The 18,615-nt window shown below is 39.9% G+C and overlaps 1 protein-coding gene across 7 annotated transcripts in view; it reads left to right on the forward strand.

The window, feature by feature from the left end:
- Positions 1-18,615, forward strand: part of ADD3 (adducin 3) — a 92,485-nt gene that overhangs the window by 43,534 nt on the left and 30,336 nt on the right. Inside the window, exon 3 of one of the 7 annotated variants that reach the window (XM_041415370.1) lies at positions 826-922. The exons of 5 other annotated variants lie outside the window; for them this stretch is intronic. The gene's annotated coding sequence lies outside the window, so the exon portion shown is untranslated. Of the gene's footprint in view, positions 1-825; positions 923-9,115; positions 9,274-18,615 lie in introns of all 7 variants that reach the window. One more of the 7 variants, XM_041415375.1, reaches the window with a different exon arrangement.

Genomic DNA, 18,615 nt, shown 5'->3' on the forward strand with positions numbered 1-18,615 from the left:
TGCTAACACTGAGATGTAGAGACTCTAGTACCACATTGATGTCAAGAAGTGTGAGTTGTGCAGTGCATTTGCTAACTTTTTGGCTCATTTTTCTTTCGTGACAGCAACAGTAAAATACAGAAGACAGTCTTTGAGTTGCACATTAGCTTTAAGCACTTACTGAGAATGGGAGAGAAAGCCTTGTCATTACTTTAGAAATCATTTATGGAACTTGTTAAGCACAATTTCCTATTAAGCTTGTTTGCTTTATAGTAGTCTTCATGGATGAATATTTTTGTAATCAAATAAATTTGTATTTTGATTGCAAACCCAATAAAATATATCTGCTACCTTTCCACTGTTCCTCCTTCCTTCACTTTTCCTCCTGTTCTATTCCCCACATGTTAAGATGTTATTCCTTCATATTTTTTGAGGAATTGGTCATATATTTTTACTTAATGATTCTTATATTGGCCGTTCTTGCACTTTGTATTCTGAAACCTTGTTTGTGCCTGGTAACAGTTTCTCACAGCATATTTTAGGCTACACTCACACTGTTGCCAGATCTTGGGATGTAGTTGGCACTGAGGTTCTCTTTTTATGCTGTGTTGTATCTCACTGCTAAGAATTAGTCTGTAATATGTGTTGTTGACTTGGGCAATGTAAAAAAAAAAGACCTCTGGTTGCGAGATCCATAGAAAAGTGTATTACCTGTTGTTCACATGAATTGCAAGAATTTAATGAATAGACTCTTATTTTTATATCTGGCACTTAGATTTTTTTCCCCTGGGCTATTAAAATAGTTAAGTGATCTCTTCTTACATGTTCATTCTGTCTTGCCTGCAGCTTGTCGGTGTTTTAGAGCTGCACGTGCCTTGCATAACTCGAGATCTCTGCAGTATCAGTGCCTGCTTGTGGATTGTGTGCCTCTGTTGGACACGCTGTAAGTCTGTGGCACAGCCAATGAAGTCTAGATAATTACTCACTTCATGCCAGAGAGAGCTTAGTTAGACAGTGAATTCAAGTGGTATGTAATTATCTGAAGTTAGGCAGAAAGAATTACACTCTAGGACCTAATGGTTTCACAAACACAAATGCTGAAGATGTTAAATTTCGGTACTTAATATAGATGATAAATGAAAACTGTTACTTTAGGACTTAGGAATTTTTCTTTCAAACTGGGAACTTTTAGACATTGAGCAACTTTGTTCCTGATTCACATCTTTGAGAGAGAAGAACTTAAGTCATCCCAAGTGACTCACAAATTATTTAACCGTGAAGTATGAACTACTCTTGCAAGTTCAGATGGTGCTATTTATCCTTAACTATTATGTGATGTAAGCATTTCTAGGCACAATCAAACAACTTCCACATTTCAGTAATTATTCCAGCAAATGTGATATGTGTACATATTCAGCATAAGTAAAACAATTTGCATGTATTACAGCTGGATGTGAAAATTAGGGACTTTCTAAACCCCTTTTGCATTCTTTTGGTGTGAAATTTCTTGCTGTGTATCAAATCTGAGCGGTGTGCACAGCTAAACCCCACTATTACTCATATGTAAGTCTGGTTTGGGACATAAGTAGTATGTGGGCTTGGAACCCTCTCTGCATCTGAGTTTTAGCCTTAATGACTAAAATTTATATCCAGCTTGAAGCATCATTCCTAATTTAAATGGTAAATCCTTACAAGCAGAAGAATTGTGATTTGTTTCTGGGATAGATCTTTCACGCTTTTAAAGAGTACATAGATCTTGGATAGGTTTACTTCACAAGAGAGAATTTTACTCTGGAGAAGTAGCAAACAGAGGAAACTAGTCAGTGAAGAGTTGTGTTTAATTAGCCAGGCATATGTGCACTTGCAAGATTCACTTGAGTGATTTCTATTTGTAGTGCTCAGCTGAGTTCTACTGATGCAGTGAAACTTACTGTTATCACTTTTAACATCTATCAGTATTTTCACAGGTTCCTATCAAAATATTGCTGAAAACTGAGCATGAGAAACAAATTTGAAATCAATAACTAACACCCATTCTAGTTAGTGTGGCTGGGGGAGGAGGAATTTTTAAGCTATATAATTTTTTAAGGCATCTGTAATTTTTTAAGGCAGCTCTATCACCATTCCCTTCGTTACTGAAATATCTTCCATTTTGAGGTAAGTCTAAAAAAGCCTTTAATCCTTCTGGGAATTTTTAAAGACTTCTCCATATTCTGCTGTTTAAAAATACTTCTGTCTTGTGTTGTCCAGTATTTAGAATAAGTAGGATATTAAGAAATAAAATTATTTGCATTACTGAACTTCATGTGAAAAGAACTAATGGTCTTGGGAAGGTGGTCTACATACCTTGGAGGTCTTGATTGCTCAGTGTGATGTGATTGACTGATCACCTCCAGAAACTTTCTGTGCATGTTTCTAATATGTGAGAAGACCAGGTTTTGCTGTGGCAGACAATAAGCAATGTAGGAAATCATCCCCCAGTGGATTTGCCCAATGTTGAATAGCTGAAAATAAAATTGTGGGAAGAATGATGAGTGCTGTTCTTGCTTTCCAGCAGCAGTGGAACTGTTCATACAGCAATACAGTGAGATTACATGCAGTCTAAATTGTGCTGTGCTTCTGATTTAAAAATGTGCTGCTTCTGTTTAGCCTTTATTGAGTCATTGGTTCCAAGAGAGAAAAAAAGGATGGTATTTTAAGCCATTTGTACAAATTCATATCTTCCAGTCAACCATGGGGTTTGGATATACTTTCCTTGGGAAGCTGTAAATTACTGAAAATCCTCTACTTTTCTATTTTCCAAATTTTAACACTGCATGCTTGTATCATGGTTTTGGAGACTATACCAGGCTTCCAGAAACAGCTCTAAACTTTAGACATCCTTCTTTGAAAAGGCAATATTTAAATATTTGTCAATAGTGTTTGCTTGAAGGATATTTTTCTACCATTTGTTTTATTACTGTATGGACATATCACAGTTTTATTTCTGCAGAATGTTTTTCTTTCCATGCATTGGGGCACAAGCGTGTAGTTTTAGCAGACTCAGTTTATTTAGCAAAATACACAAGCTGGTACTTTATTGCTTTTTTGTGAAGGGAATAGCCCTGTGATAGTTACTTCTGACCATAGGCACTGGTCTTGAAAATGGTCAAGTGAAAATACTTTCTTATTAGTGTCACTCTTTTGAATACCTGTGCAGTTTTGAGAGGATTGATTGCTCCATCCAATGAAAAGGTGACTTGCTGCTACTAAAAATCAAAGGAGCTATTTTTTACTGGTGGTGTTGGAGAAAAAAATGCCAATAATATATATTAGAAGTGGTTTGGTGTGTGTGGCTTTACCCAGCAAGAAGGAATCAATTTGAAATTTTTAAATGGGGACTGGCTTGGATTAACTGGTGAGGAAAAAAATATGTGTTGTTTTGAGTTCTTAAATGTATTAGAGGAAAAAATGAGCTGTTCATGTAAACTGGTGAGTTGTGGTCAGATGAAATTTCCAGGGCTCTAACAGGGTGAGGTTTGTCAATGGTACAAATAGCATCCCCCTTTTATATGCCCTGTGCCTTTCCTGAAATCCCAAGGGTGGCATGAGGGGATTTCATTCACAGGAGAGACTCTAAAGGACTGGATTCTGCATTCAGTTCTGGGGCCTCAGGGCTGCAAGCATTGGTGAGATGACTTACCAATACATAGTAATTTCTCAACAATAGGTCTTACTCTAGAATGGATGGAGCCAAGTCTCTCTTGCACCTTTGCTGGGAAAGCGTGATTCCAAGTGAAAGCAACAGCTTTTGTGAAGTGCCCCCAGATCTACCTGTCTCACACCAGCCAACATAAAAACATCTTGGCAGAGCTGGCGCAGACATGCAGGTTTCTGAGCTCATCCCGCCTTGTCTCTGCCACTGATTGTGTCCTGCAGGCTGAGCCCGGCTTCGCTGGCAGCTCCCCGTCCCCCCTCGGCCTCCCTCTCCCCCAGATAACTTTATCCTCATAGCACAGATACTCAGTCTGGATTTCATTTCTTCCCCTCCAGCTCCGTGTGATCCCGCGCGCATTCCTGACGCGTTACCAGCAGCCCACATCTCCGAAAGTGCCGTATCAGCTTTCAGTGGCCAAAGCTCGGAGGGGAAACAGCCCAGTTCCTCCATGCGCAAACAGCTGGGCAGTTGTGGATGGAATTAATTGCTGATATGCACTGGGCTGTGTTTTTCTTCTCTTGTCATTTCCTTTGCAGCTGTGAAAGGCAAGGTTTTAAGGCTTTGAAAACAGCACAGACCTTCTCAGTGGGAGTAATGTAAGAGTACTGAAATATATGTGTAGATTAGGATTTGCATATGAAGTAAAACCTCTCCTAAGATGTAAGAACCAGCACTGTTGACGTTGATATTCAAATTCCAGGTGCACCTTGCCAAATTAATTTCTGACTTTGGATTTCCAGCTTGAGAAAAAAAATCTGGTTGAAATCAGTAATTTACTGGAAAGCAGTAATCATTGTTTTCTGAATATAGGAGTCTGAAGTTGAGCGTTGAAAGCAATCTGTTTTGAAAATTGTTGTCTTCCATGTATACTCTTGGAGCTAATTTATAAAATGGACTGATGTTACTTTAGCCAAATGTGAAACAGTGAAGTTGCTGAATGTCATATTCCAGCCCAGCAGCTATGGGAAATTTATCACGGGGTTGGAAAATACATATGTTATCAACAGGGCTGCATGCCTGCCTCGAGGCTTCACCCAGCCCATAACAATCCAAAAACAAACCACCCATCACAAATGAAAAAATGCTGTCAAAAGTAGATTCTAAGCCCTAATGCTGTCAGAAGCTGCAGCATGCTGGGCTTAGTTGTAAAATCAGTGGAAAAATGTGTGGTACCTGTTGTTGAAGATAGTATTTTGTGAGCTTCCAGTATGAGAGTATAACAGATATTTTTTTCCCCTTGTTTATTAAACTGTTTTAAATGCACTTTTGTTTTATGGGATTGTTACACCTCCGCTACTAGTAGGCTTATGCTGCCAAGCAGTTTACTCAGGGGAAGATCTCTAAGCTCTTTTGCTAAAATAATTACAACTCTTGTAAGTGTTTTACTAGTACATGGTATTTGCATACCATATATTTATAAATAGTCTCATACCTGGAATGAATTGTTTAAACAAATGCTTGAAAAAGGTTTTGTTGTTTTAAGACCTAGTCTTAATGACTAAATAAATGAAGTTGTACAAATATGCTGAAAATGTCCCCACCGGCTTGGGTTGTGTAACTTCTTGTACTGTAAGATGAGTATTTCAAAGGTCCCACTGAAACCAGGGCCATTATTTGTGGTAAATACTGTGCAGAGTGAGGAAGGGTTGACAGACCAAGATCTTTAATAAATAAATAAATAGAAATTGCACAACTCTTGAAAGGAGCCAAACTTTCAGTCTCAGCACCCACATCAGCCAAACTCTTGCAGAGACTGCTGCAGAGAGCCGTGGGATTGTACTTCCAGCAAATGCAAAGGAGTGCATCCTTACATGCGAGTTTTTCAGCCTTCCATGCAAGGGATTTCCGCTGCGACCTTGTCTGTCGTGGCTAAGAGCACGCAAGGGGACACCAACCCAAGTCTGGCTCACATGGTGTGCAGGAAGTTCAGCTGTAGTAATTTGATTGTAAATCTGAGCCAGAGAGTCAGTAACTCAAATCATGGCTGTTACTTCAAAGAACGAAGGTTGCCTCCTTGAAGGGCTTTTAGTTTTTATAGCTATACAAAAGTTAACTATTACATGAGTTGTATGTTGTACATATCCATATATATGTTCATATCTTATTATAAATATACATGTATCATAGGCACCCTGTTCTATATCTGTCATACTAAGTACTTTTTTGGCAGGTAGCAGAAGTTATGGAAACAATTAAAATTCCTGTGCAACACTGGATTACTTATTTGTTTGGAAGAGTGGGTGGTGTTGTAGGGAGGGGAAAAAGGCAGATCTCTGCTTCAAAACGAAAGAGTAAAAAGCATTCTGGAGTGGTTTTGCCAGAAGGTCTTTTTGTCAATTTGTGTTTGGACAGAAAGGTCTGAGTATCAAGAATAGAGTTCTGGGGTTTGCACTCTGGTGTATGTTGTTAGTAAATATTTAAAGAATTATAGAGCTGCAGTTGTTTTTATGGCCAGTAACCAACTGGTGATCCTTTCAAGGCAATAAACAGTGTATGAGAACAGTGTTCTTAATTACCCCAGCATGTAAGAAGTTGTTAAAGGTTAGAGACTGGTTGTTCTCTGCTCTGTCTTCACTTTAATCTAGTGCCTGTCTGACTGCAAGATTAAGAGTGGCAAAAAAATCCAACCAGTTTTATGGAACTCATATAGGAGCTGGGCAATTTAATTTCATCCAGCAGTGAATATCTTGATCCAGACTGTCTGCACTGTGTTTCCTGTGGGTTACGTGACAGGTTGGTGGCATGATTTGCTTTGCAAACCTGTAAATGAGTTCATGTTTGTGAATCTTTCAGCTGTGGTTTCTTTCTCCACCCTTTTCTCAGGCATAAACTTGAAAAATATTTAGGACAAGATTTCTCTGGACTCGCCACGTCTGATGGTATCTTTTTCAACTGTGGTCTTTGTATATATGTACTTCTAAAACAATTGGGAGGTGTGGTGCGGTGTGCTTCCTTGGAGGGAGGCACTGTTAGTAAAGATTACTGATCTGTGAGAAGAGTCAACTACAGAAAATGCTAAAACTAGCACTGCCTGGGGGGAGTCTGTGGCTTTGGTTTTTAACTCCCTTTGGGTTAAAATTGTCAGTAACTTGGAGCAGGGAAGTGTTTGGTCAGCTGTGGTGTAACAAGGGAAAGATTCTTGTCCTGACAACTACATTTATCAATATAGTAATAAGTTCAGTGTCTTAAACAACCACCTGACCTACTACATGAAGAAATTGTATGCAGTCAATAAATACTTCAGATTGTTCTGTATGTGACTGACAAGCCATAGTTGACTAATGAAATACAGGGTTTGGCAGTGCTAAAGCTCGAGACATCGTTGAGTGAACTTTGTGTAAGAGTGGGTTCATTCAATAAAAAATAAAAGGAGCATTTAAAGAGCCTTTTATTCCTGTCATAATGATGCTTTGTGCTATTGCAGTTGTGTGTTTGACAGAATGGTTGAGGATGGATGCTGCAGATAGTTGTCTTGTAATTTGAGTGTCTTCTATTTGACACCAGCATGATTTTTATCTTCAGTGTTGTGACATGACTGGTGAGTTACAGTTTCTCTGTTTGAATGGAGTTTCCCACTGTAGTTAGTATCATGTATCCATAAATCAGTCTGTTAGAATTGGTCATTCTGTATATTATGGAATGGGATGGGGTTTGTTGGGTTTTTGTTTTGTTTTGGTTTGTTTTTTTTTTGGAAATGAGATCTGATTTTGCTTCTGCTTAAGCCAAGTAGACCACCAGACTCAATAAGACTGGGCTCAGATTTTTGAGTGTTTGTTGGCAGCTGAAGTGAGCACAGCCACATGGGGCACAGGGCTGATTCCACTGTGCTACAGTACCATGGGTCCTGTACCTTTGAGCTTTTAAGTCTGTGAAATAAAATTAATCAATTATATTTTGGTTTGTGGTTGAGTTTGGTTTGGGATTGTTTCTTTTAATTGTTGTTGGGTTTGGGGTTTTTTATAGGTAGCTAATCTTGATATGTTTTAACACATGGCTCTCTAAAGCTGCTCATTACTGGTCACACAGTTACAACAATTGTTGCACTGTAGTTCCCCATCTCTCTTTACTGTATCAAAGTAGTTCAACTTCTGTGAGTATGTGTGCTAATGAGTTTTTAACATCTGTGTGAGTAGTAGTAGACTAGATATTCTGCCATATTAGTCATTGCAGTGTGATAGATAATAGAGAAGTCTACTCTCATTTAAAGCTATAGCAGAGTGCATGAGACAGCCTTCATTAATGTATGCTGCAATTGTATTGAATTTCTTCAATTACATCAGATTCTTTCATTACTCCAGAATCAGAGAGATTCTTATGGTAAAGGCATGACCAACTAGTTTTAAATTGTCTATTAAATTCAATTTTCTAGTATCCAAAAGCATACATGCACCCTGGTCAAAGAAAAAAAAAACAAGAGCTAAGTACCCAAGTATTTTAAAATATATAAACTGGGGAGAAGCGATGAACAAAAAGCTTCTAACTTTCAGTAGATTAATCATGCTTTCAACATCTGGAATGAAGGTTTTTCTTAAGCACAGTTTTGAGATACACAATATTAATCCCAAAGCTTTGTGAGGGCAAGCAGAGCTTAGCCTAGGAGGCAGATACTAAGTTCTGGCATTAGTGTTTTTGCATTGTTTCCACATTCTGGCACTCCACTCCATTTCCTCGCCTCACTGAGCACTGAAAGGGACATAAATTGACATAACTAGATTTTTGTGACTGGGGCAAGGGAAGCAGCCTGAAAGATAAACTTTAACCTGTCATCCTGTCAACAAATTTGCATTGTTAGAAAAGTAAGAATTTATATACCGTGGAGCCAAGAGTAGTATGTAGGGACAATGCATTTAGAAAGTGCATATCTGAAGTTAATTTATTTCAGCCTAAAAATAGAATTTAAACATCCCACTATCTGATTTGCTTTTCCATTAAAAAATTTACGTTTCCATTTTTCTGTCATAAAAAAAGCTTTGAGTACTCTCACTGCCTAAAGCAAGGAAGTCGGAACTATGACAAAAGTTAATGGCAAAGTAATGGAAGAATTTGGCCTGTCCCTGCAGATTTGGGACTGCTAACTTCTCTTAGCAGTCTATACTGTGTCTTGAGCATGCTGCAGTTCAGTTATGCAACCTTGGGAAGTTTCTCTCCCACTGAATTCACTGTTCCTTTATTAAGGCTAATTGGAGTCATGTGTCCCTGTCAGTGGGAAAGCAGACCCTTAAAAATCTTTCTGGTAGATTTGGTGGAAACAGAGCTCACGTTCGTTACTGCCGTTCTGGGCAGTTGGATGTCTCATTAGCGAATGTTAATGATGTTCAGCGAACTTCATTACTGGACGAGAGGATGTGGTGAAAATATAAAACGAGTGACTTTTCAATCTTATAATTTCCTGTATTGTTGGATTAATTTCTGCCTGTTGTGTCCTTTCTCCCATCCCAGTGCTTACACGTTGTGTACCTGGAGTCTGGTGGATGTGATGCTGGGGGTGCTTCAGCCCTGCCCTCGGGGCTCTCTGCCCTGAGCCCATCCTGCGGCTCCCCTCTCCTGTGAAACTTATAGTAGCAGCCATTAGATTGTCAATCTTCCTGCAACCCCAGATAGGAAGCAGATTATAAACATCCAGCAGGTAGGAGGCAGATTTTAGCTGTGGGACTGTCAGCGCAGTATCTTTACTGAGTGCGGAGGGAGCGAACACGGCTTTGCACAGCCCCTCAGGGAAGGCGATGGTGAGACCCACGCCGTCCCTTCACTGAGCAGATGTTCCTGCAAACCCCCACTAACAAAAACAAACCCACCGCGTCCCCGCCGAGCCGCAGGATGGGCTGGCCCCATGTGAGGCCGAGCCCTTGGCTGGCAGTGGGAATTCGCTTACCCTCGGAAAACGCGGCCTTTCGTTTTATCTCGCTGAGGCGACCGCGGGGGAACAATGGGTTATTAGAGCATTGGAACAACACGGGCTTTGAGTGACCCCACGGTACTGTGTTCTGCAGGCAAGGCTAAAAGGAGAGACTGGCTGCCCTCAGAGTTAATTTGGCAGCTGCTGCCTGGGGGCCTGGGCTGGTGGTGGGTGTGAGGTGAGGGCGGCCATGAGGGAGCAGGGAGGGCTTCCCCTCAGGGCCGTCTCTGGGAAAGGGAAAGAAGCAAACGCAAAAACTGAGAGCTGGCAAAGTTGGAAGTGTTCAGTTTGTTTTCTCTATCTAGTACAAAATCTGTTTTCCTTCATTCTTCAGCTTTTAAGACAAAATGGTTACATTGCTGGTTTTTGCCACCGACGGTAAAAGTGGCTGGAAGTGGCTGAATGGCAGGTGAAGCGTCCAGTCACAAGCAGAAAGGTGCTGACCTCCCCAGTTCTACGTGGAATGGCACAGTTAGGGTTTCACATCCCATGCAGGGTCCAAAGACTTTGATCTTAAATGTGGCCTTTGGAGGTGTCATCCTCCCTGAAGGTAATCTCCCTGAAGCTGTGCACATTGATGAGCAATTAGGTAGATTATGCCATTGATATCTCAGAAGTTAGAGTCCCAGGATCACAGAACAGACCGAGTTGGAAGGGACACACAAAAATCAAATCCAGTTCTTAGCCCTGCAAAGAAACATCCCCCAAAATCACACAATGTGCCCGAGAACGTTGTCCAAGCACTTCTTGAACTCTGTCAGACTTGGTGCTGTGACCACTGCCCTGGGGAACTATTAAAGTGCCCAACCACCCGGCTGAAGAAGCTTTTTCTAATGTCTAATTTGCTGTACCAAAAATTTGTTTTTTCAGAGGAATAAGGATGTAGGGCAATGCTTTAGCTTACAAACAAGGTATGTTCCAGGTATGTATGCTGCTGGTCTTAAAGGTGCACTTTTATTAGAAGCGCTCATATTTCAGTGCTGGTAAAATATGTAGAGCTACAGAGTGGACATGAATTTTGAGAAAACCCAGAAGGGACGCAACATTCAGGTGTTTGCCAGTAGCAATACTCCTCTTTGTAAAGCAGAAACCAGTTTTTTAGTTCCTCAGCTTTCACTTACACATATACCCCTAACAACAAAAAAAAAGAAACCACCCCTCCTGATGACACTTCACTGTCTTGGGTAGAATCTTCATGCCTCCAGAGCTGAAAAACGAGCCCATCCAGTGAGTTATTTGTAGGTCAGTTGGTCTTTTCATGATGAGAAATAATGTGATGAAACTAGTTTTATATTCTGGACTGGTGTACCTATTGCATGCTGAGGTTTTATGTGTATTTTTAATGTGTTTTTCTCAAAGCACATAATAATGAAGAATTGTGGCATGCCCTTCCTGGGTAGCTATCTACTCAGTATGCAAATGTATTCCCAATGCCCTGCTGGAAGCCTCCCAGTCAGTCCTCACTGAACAGTTCCTGCATTGCATCTGAGAGTCCAGAACCAAAGACTTTGCTGTCAGTTTGGTGAAGGCAAAACGGGCTCTCCGTGAAGGAGGAAATATTTAATAGTTATGATGTGCACTTTTTTTTTATCCTCTTTTTTTATCAGTTGGGGAAAAACAAGCGGTGGCAGCAGCTGTGCCATGTGAGCGAGTGTGTCATGAGCCTGCTGGGCAAGGCATAGTGAAGGGCATTATTCCACTGGGAGGTTGGCACTGGCCATGGCCCTCCAGAGTTGCCACAAAGGATTTTCTGTTCGACATCTAACGCAACAAGCACATTCATATGTTTGCAGAGGGTTTCCATGGAAACCGTGTAAACTGTGATGCTGGCAGACAGAGGCAAAGGTTATACTATTGTAGAGGCCCTTTTGTATTCTCTTTAAATGTTTCAGAGCAGCTATATTTCTTAACTGATATTCTGAGCCTGTGCAGCAATTTGTTCAGATTTTTGGTTTGGTCTTTTGTTTTTCCTTCCTTCTTCCCCCCCCCCCCCCCCCCTTGTCTTTTTTGTGGTTGTACTGAGGAGGTCAGATGAGACACAAGAATCACAATGAAAATGTGGGGTTTTTTTTTGTTTTGGGTTTTTTTGTTTGTTTTTTTAACACAGGATCACTTGAGTGTCATTATTTGAATTGACTTATCTTTCTGTTAGTGGTGATGATGCAATTAGAAATGGAAGAAGAGAGCACAAAAACCCCTACTAGTACATTTCTCTTTTTTTTTTTTTCAGTGCTTTTATTGCTCAGGTAGAACTAACTTGGGTCATTGCTCACTGGCACTTGGAGAATTTTGAATGCTGGTCTCCTCTCAGAACAATGAACTTACGCTATTTATAGATACCAGTTTTAACACTGGCTAGACTTTAGTATGCTTTGAGGGTTCATGCTGTTTTTGAATTTAACCTACAAATTTAAATTTCTAAACATACCTGTTGCTTTGTTCGTGTTTCAGAAGTACTCCCACTATGGGCACAAATGCTGCTTATTAAGAAGAAAGAAAATTATTGGTTCTTCTATATCCAAGTTCCCCTTTGATAGTCCATGTTTGCAAAATTATGCTTGTTCACAACTTCAGCTTAATTATCCTGGGAGGTTATTTTAAATGACTTAATCTGTGTCTGGGCTCATGCTGCAGGTCAGAGAGGTCCAGGTACTGCTAATTCACCTGCTGCTCTATGAAAATAAGAGCTCACCTGGTCACACTGTGCATGTATTCATTCCTGCCACTTAACTTCTGAACCTGTTGGTTATTTTAAGCCAAACTTGGTATGAAGGTAAAAACATTATTTGCTGGTGCTTTACAGAAACTGATAACTGGTTAAAGATGTAGGATTTTGATGCTGAGCAGCATCCTCAGTACCTGAAATACAAGTTGCTCAGTCCATCTGATTATAGGGCACTGACTAAAAAATAGTCCAGGTTAAGTGTAGATAATTAACTGAACTTGAACACGAGTTTGCAGAATCAAGAGATAATTTAAATTCTCAGTTTTAAGGACTAAAACATACTTTCCTGCAAAAGGGGCAAATACATTTTAGGTGTAGAAAATATTAAAATCTTAAATAGACAAGTGACATTAAAGCATTGTGTTTCTGAACTTGTGAAAGTGCTGTCATAATTACACAAGGCAGCATTTACTTTTTGTGAATACAAGAATGAAACAGCCAACTTGGAGAACTTACTGTTGTGGGAGACAGTTTCTTACAGAGAATGAAAAGGTGGAATGTGCTGTTAGCTCAGGATGGCTGCTGATTTACTTTAGGACAGCCAGGCATGCCCACAACCTGCTGCACCATGCCAAGAGTGGCCAGGAAGGTTTATTTGTTTACTGATTTCTCATGTCTTGCTATTTATATATCAGATGTATAATTATTGAAGGCTTCATATCCAGTGCCTCGTGAATGTGACAGTTAAAAATAACTTCAAAAAAATAAACCATCCATTTGTTCTAGAAACCACTGGTCTCCCAGTCCAGTATCACACAAACAACATGTTGAATATGACATGAAAATGAACACAGGATAGATGTAATGAAAACCTTTCTTCAAGTTTCATTCAGCATAATTGTATAATTGCACTTTCTGAGGTATGGGGGTTGTGTGCCAGGTAGGAGGAGTGTTTCTCATTATGAATTCCACTTTTCTGAGTTTGAAGCCAGAAGTCTCAGGAAAAAGTCTGTTCCTATAACACAAAACTTTGCATGCTTTCATCATATCATACTGACTGCTTTGCAGTACAAACTTTGATTAGTTTTGATAGTTTATCACAGAGAGAGAACATGTACTGATGAGGCAGGCCAAAATCAAAATTCCTTAGCAATTTGCCAGAGAATTAAAAAGAACAAAATTATAAACCCGCAGCAACCCCCAAATGGTATCTTACATGCTTGTTTCAATGCACACTGGAAGCATCACTCAGTAATTAAAATAAAAATAGAAATCCAGCTATCGCCCTGCCTAAAATGATGCAATAAATTAGCAAGTAAGAGGAACACATCTTACAGGAAAAAATAAATCTAAGTACTGCCCAACTCTAAAAGCAGCACCTACTCCTATTCTTCCAGGAACCATTGAGATCCAACTCCTGAGACCAGATCAGTCCTGCAGATTCCTTTTTTCCTCTTTGGATTAAGAAATGAGTTCAAAAAAAAAAAAAAGATGTGGTTCCTCCTCATCCCCACTGTGGTTAAGGCAGAGCTCTGGCTGCCCTGGGTCAGTGCTGTCCTCCACAGCATTCCAGCACGTCTGTGAGAGCTGTCATGAAGGAGCCCTTGGCAAGCATCTAATCACCTACTATTCAGCACTGTATTAATCAAGTTTTGTGGTATTTTTTGGGCATGTTCTTGCATGGATATCTTTAATTCTTTGAATAATGTTAGGTTTTTACAGATGTTTATAAAAAACCCACAAAGCACACAACACAAAAGTAAAAAAACCCTGAAAAACCTAGAAAAATGTTACATACCTTTATTCATCAAGTAGATGGAATCTCCAAAGCCTCATTTTTTTGTATCATTGATAATTTTCTTATGGTGTAAGGTGAAATGCTGTTTGCATAGGATCATTTCCATCAGTTACTCAAATATCGAGGGGAAAAAAGCATCACCAAAGCTCAGAACATAATGTCATTTTTCTAAAAATCACTAATTGACTTTTAAATTTGTTGCTTTTAATTCTTAATGTTGGAGTTGAGAGAAGAATTTGCCTCTACATTTCAGGCTCTGAACTTGAGCCCATGGGTAACAGATACTTCCACCCAGTATAAACATACACAGGTTTATTTGCAAACAAGCCAATAGCATTTCAATTAGCATCTTTGGAAATTCAAATAAAATTACTTTTAAATATTTCATTTTAACGAGAAGACAGATCCATCTAATATATTGGTTGGCTTTAGAATATTGTTGAAATTGCAAACAAAAAAGAACCTCAGTAGAAGGCAAACTGGAAGAATTGTTTGGGGAAAGGATTTGAAGGAGAGTCTTTAGTGCTGCATGTGACTGATCAAAGGCTACACGTGCTTTCAAAATTATGACAGTCTTTGCAACTGGAATTCTGAGTTACTGCTGCTGCAGCTTCTTCAAGTCCCTGGTTAGAGGAGAAACCAGGAAGCTTTTCTTCATTCCTCACTTGCATGGCAAAGCAAGTGTCTTGTGAAGCAGTCTGGGCTGGATGGTTGCCTGTACCACTTTGGCTGCTGGGAAGTTCTTTTCTCAGTACTTTGGACCATCTCCTCTTTAGACATGAAATATTCATCCTTCATGCAACTGAGATCAAAGGAGAGGATGGTTTGAGTCTCTAGGACAAGTGTTCAGTGTCATTTGGTGTTCCATTCTAAGAACAATCACAGATGTGTGCAAGTCCCCATGACTTTGTGTAGCATGCCAGGATGCATCCATGCTCTGTAATACCAGAGGAGTTTGCTGTGGAGTGTCTTTTATTTTATCCAAGTTTCCAGGGCTTACAAGTGATGATGGAGGAGGAGAATTATGGGATAACAGTACATAATTGCTTGCTTGTACTGGAAAATAATAGTAACCTAATTATGAAATATTTATGTATTCTGCTTTTGACTTTTAAAATACTGCTCTTACTACTGGGCTCGATGCTGACTCACCCTACCCCTCACTGTTTGTCTTACCAAAGCTTTTGTTAGTAAATCTTCAGCACTTGTTCAGAGATGTGCTGGCTGCTGCTCTGGGCACATCTGCTTCTCTGTTCAGTGCTGTGGTTAAGTCCAAAGTGACCCTCTGCCATCAGCTGGGCTTGCTTGAAATTCAGGGGAATACTTTTCCATTCCTGAAGGTGTAGAAGACCTTTGGCTCAGTAAATTCAATTTGCTTTTCTAGTACCATGAGTAAAAGATGGCAGAGGCAAGAAGGAGGTCAAATTCAGGCCAAGTCAGTTGAGATTGATGTGCATATTTGTATAGGTTAAACTTTGAATGCATGTGAAACTTTCTGTATATGCTAGTTGGGTAGTTTGTTGCAGGGGGGCTAATTATTTTCAAGCAAGCTGGAGACAATATTAACCATGTGACTATACACACAATATTAACCATGTGACTCTACACAGAAAAAGTGTTTCTCACTGCTGTAAATCCTAGGGATTTCCCTGGGAAGGATAATTAAAGCAACATGCTGTGAATGCAGCTAATAAAGTAGTTGCCTTTTGAACTTTTGAGTAGATCAGCCAGGTCCTTGTGGCCCTGCTCTGCTCTGCTCCACACTTTCCCCTGCTCTCCTCCCCCAGATTATTTTTAACCCTGATGCCTTTGTGTAACCACTGTAGACTCAAACTTCATGGAGAGGTGTGCTTAGCACAATTAGGGAATGGTATTTTCAGAGGAGGGGGACTGAAACACGTTCACTTGGAGAGGCAGAATTGCCTCAAGGCAGCCAAGAAAACATGAAAAATTGTAGCATAAGGTATGTGTAACTTAAGTCCTCTGAAGCTGATAATTTTGTAAGTATTAGGGATGAAACTATAACCTTCATCAAGTTCTGTGTGTTTGTTAACTTCTCCCTTGTTGTGTTTTGACAGTCACAAACATTTGTTTGTAAATGGACCAAGGAGGGAAAAAAATGTCCCATATGCTAAAGCAAGACTAATTTTGGTAATGGAGAAAAAAGAAAGTCTTGGAGCCTTGAATGGGGTGAGAAAAGACACTCTCAGTATAATCTGTGAATAGTGATTTACAGTTTTTTGTCCCTTGTGCCATCTCATGGCTGATATAAGCTGTTAGTCCTATTAACAGAGCCTTCCCTCTACACCTCAATTTGAGCTTGCTTTTTTTAAGCATTTGCTAGAGTAAGGGGATAACTCTTTTCTCACAATACCTAAGGTTTTTTCCCTTGCTCATGGCCAGTCAGTGGCAATGTGCCTGCTGTACAGTCAGGCCTGGGCTTGGCTTGCATAATTTGTCTCACACTTTCATCAATCCCTAAAATTACCATTTATAATTCTAGTTAAAAACCTTAAGACAGCTGTAACATTTACACTAAGCCTCTTCTTCATATGTGAAGTCAATACATGTAGTTGTGTTGTTTTATCTAAAATATTTTGAGTTTTAACTATAGCTATCATAAATCAGCTTTTTGAAATGATCTTGTTTTCTGTTTAATGTGAGAATTATATATAAGTCAGTAAAATGTTAAAATTCCTTTTTTGAAAAGCTAGCCAGTTTATTTTGACATGGTCAAGCTGATATTGGTGTATTAATGTGATTTATGTTATTGCTGTTCATATAAAATTTATGGCATAGTGATTCAGAGATCCCAAGATGAACTGGGGAGAGTTGTGCAGGGTGTGGTGCATGATATTAATAAAGATACAATTTGTCCTGAAGACTGTATGATCGAAGACCTGGCACAATTTCATCTTTTCTTCAAGTTTCCAGTTACAATTGTTCTACTGAGATTAGCTGTTGGCCAGGTTTCCCAGTGCTTACTTGTGAGTTACGGAGGGCGTTGAGCTGCAATTCCGTGTGGTCAGTGCGTGGTGGTGGTCTTAAACGAGGTCTGCACTGAGCTGTTGGTAGTGCTAAAGGTCAGGATTTGATGTAAAGAGAGAGCAACTCCAGGGCTTTGGGCTATAAAAAGGTTTGGCTGCATGCTACCATACACAGGATCGCTTGTTGGTGTAAATATTTGTAAAATCCAGCAGTTGCCTTGTGTCGATCATCTGGATTGCCCACCATCACAGCCTCTGACCCTCCAGCAAAACACAGGAGGAGGCAGCTGCTTTGGCCATGACATTTCTCAGGATAATCAAAGTGCCATAAATCACCAAGACTTTTCGTGTGCCCTGGGACTGATAAGAAGTTTCCCTGCTCTCCAATGTCACACATTGTACCAGTGACCCAGGAGGGCTCCTGCAGGTTACTGGGAGTAGTCCTTGTTACTCCAAATGGCTCTATCCAGGTTGATGTGAATCAGTGGATTTCAAAAAAAGTATTTACATAACAGACCTATTTCTTCTACTCCATAACCTTATGTAGATCTGTATATAAAGTAGAATTTTTTTCCCCTGCATGTGTGCAGGTCAGGGATAGCCCAAGAAAAAAGTCACCAGAGGAAGGTGGAGACTTTGCAACAGAGGGAGAGGAAGAGTGTTGCAAAATATGGAAGGCTGTGACTGCCATCAGCTTTTCCAGTTAAGTTTTCTTTTCATGGAGAAGTTCTTATTTTATACTGTGGAGGAACCCAGGTTTCATGTTTTTCAGGTGACACAAGGACATTGTTCAGCCATTGTCTCTGTGTGTGGGCTATGTGTGTGTGCCTACTTTCACAGCTTAATACGGATAAGTGCTACCAGAACATAATCTTTTAATTTAGCTCTCTTGTCTACTAACTCGTGAAATATTTTTAGGTGACTTAAGTACAAGTGATTATGTAGATAAGGAGGGGTGAGTCTTTAAAAATAAAGTGCTTTTCATTGTCACCTGCGTGAATTGTTTCACCAACAAACTCTGTATTCCTCCTCTGCTACTTTTCTGTAACTAGTTTGCATGTGTGACTGGGTTTGTTCTGACTTGCATGTTTTGTGTATAGAACATCATAATCTCAAAATGTTCATATTGTCTGCACAATCTTAACAGTTTTTGTGTAAAAAAGGAAAACATTTTGTGGAGCAGAGCAAGGAAACCATTACACTGCTGGCTGCTCAGGTGTCACAATGCAGAGATGGCAACATCCCGGTTATGTACTGCTTTTCCTTGGCACAAGGGCTTCCGCAGTGGGCAGGGTGGACCTTGGATCTGAACTCCCAGGGTTGTGCTTTTGAGACTGGTTTTGTCTTTTATCATACTGACTCTCAGAAAAGGGTGACTGGATAACTTCCTTATCAAGGGTTCCCTCCCTTTTTTTACATGAAAAACTCATGCAGCAGTGAAGGAAATAGTTTGTGTCTACAGGGTTAAGCATGCAAGTTCATTTATGAGACTCCACACATGCAAATAGCGTTTATGGCCATGTGGTAGAGCATATTGGATACATCAAACCAGCATTCTGGGCTCCGGAAGTTTTTTCCCCACTTGTGCTGAAA

The sequence above is a fragment of the Onychostruthus taczanowskii genome, unplaced genomic scaffold (assembly GCF_017590055.1).
Source record: "Onychostruthus taczanowskii isolate IOZ18803 unplaced genomic scaffold, ASM1759005v1 scaffold5, whole genome shotgun sequence".
Lineage (NCBI taxonomy): Eukaryota > Metazoa > Chordata > Aves > Passeriformes > Passeridae > Onychostruthus > Onychostruthus taczanowskii.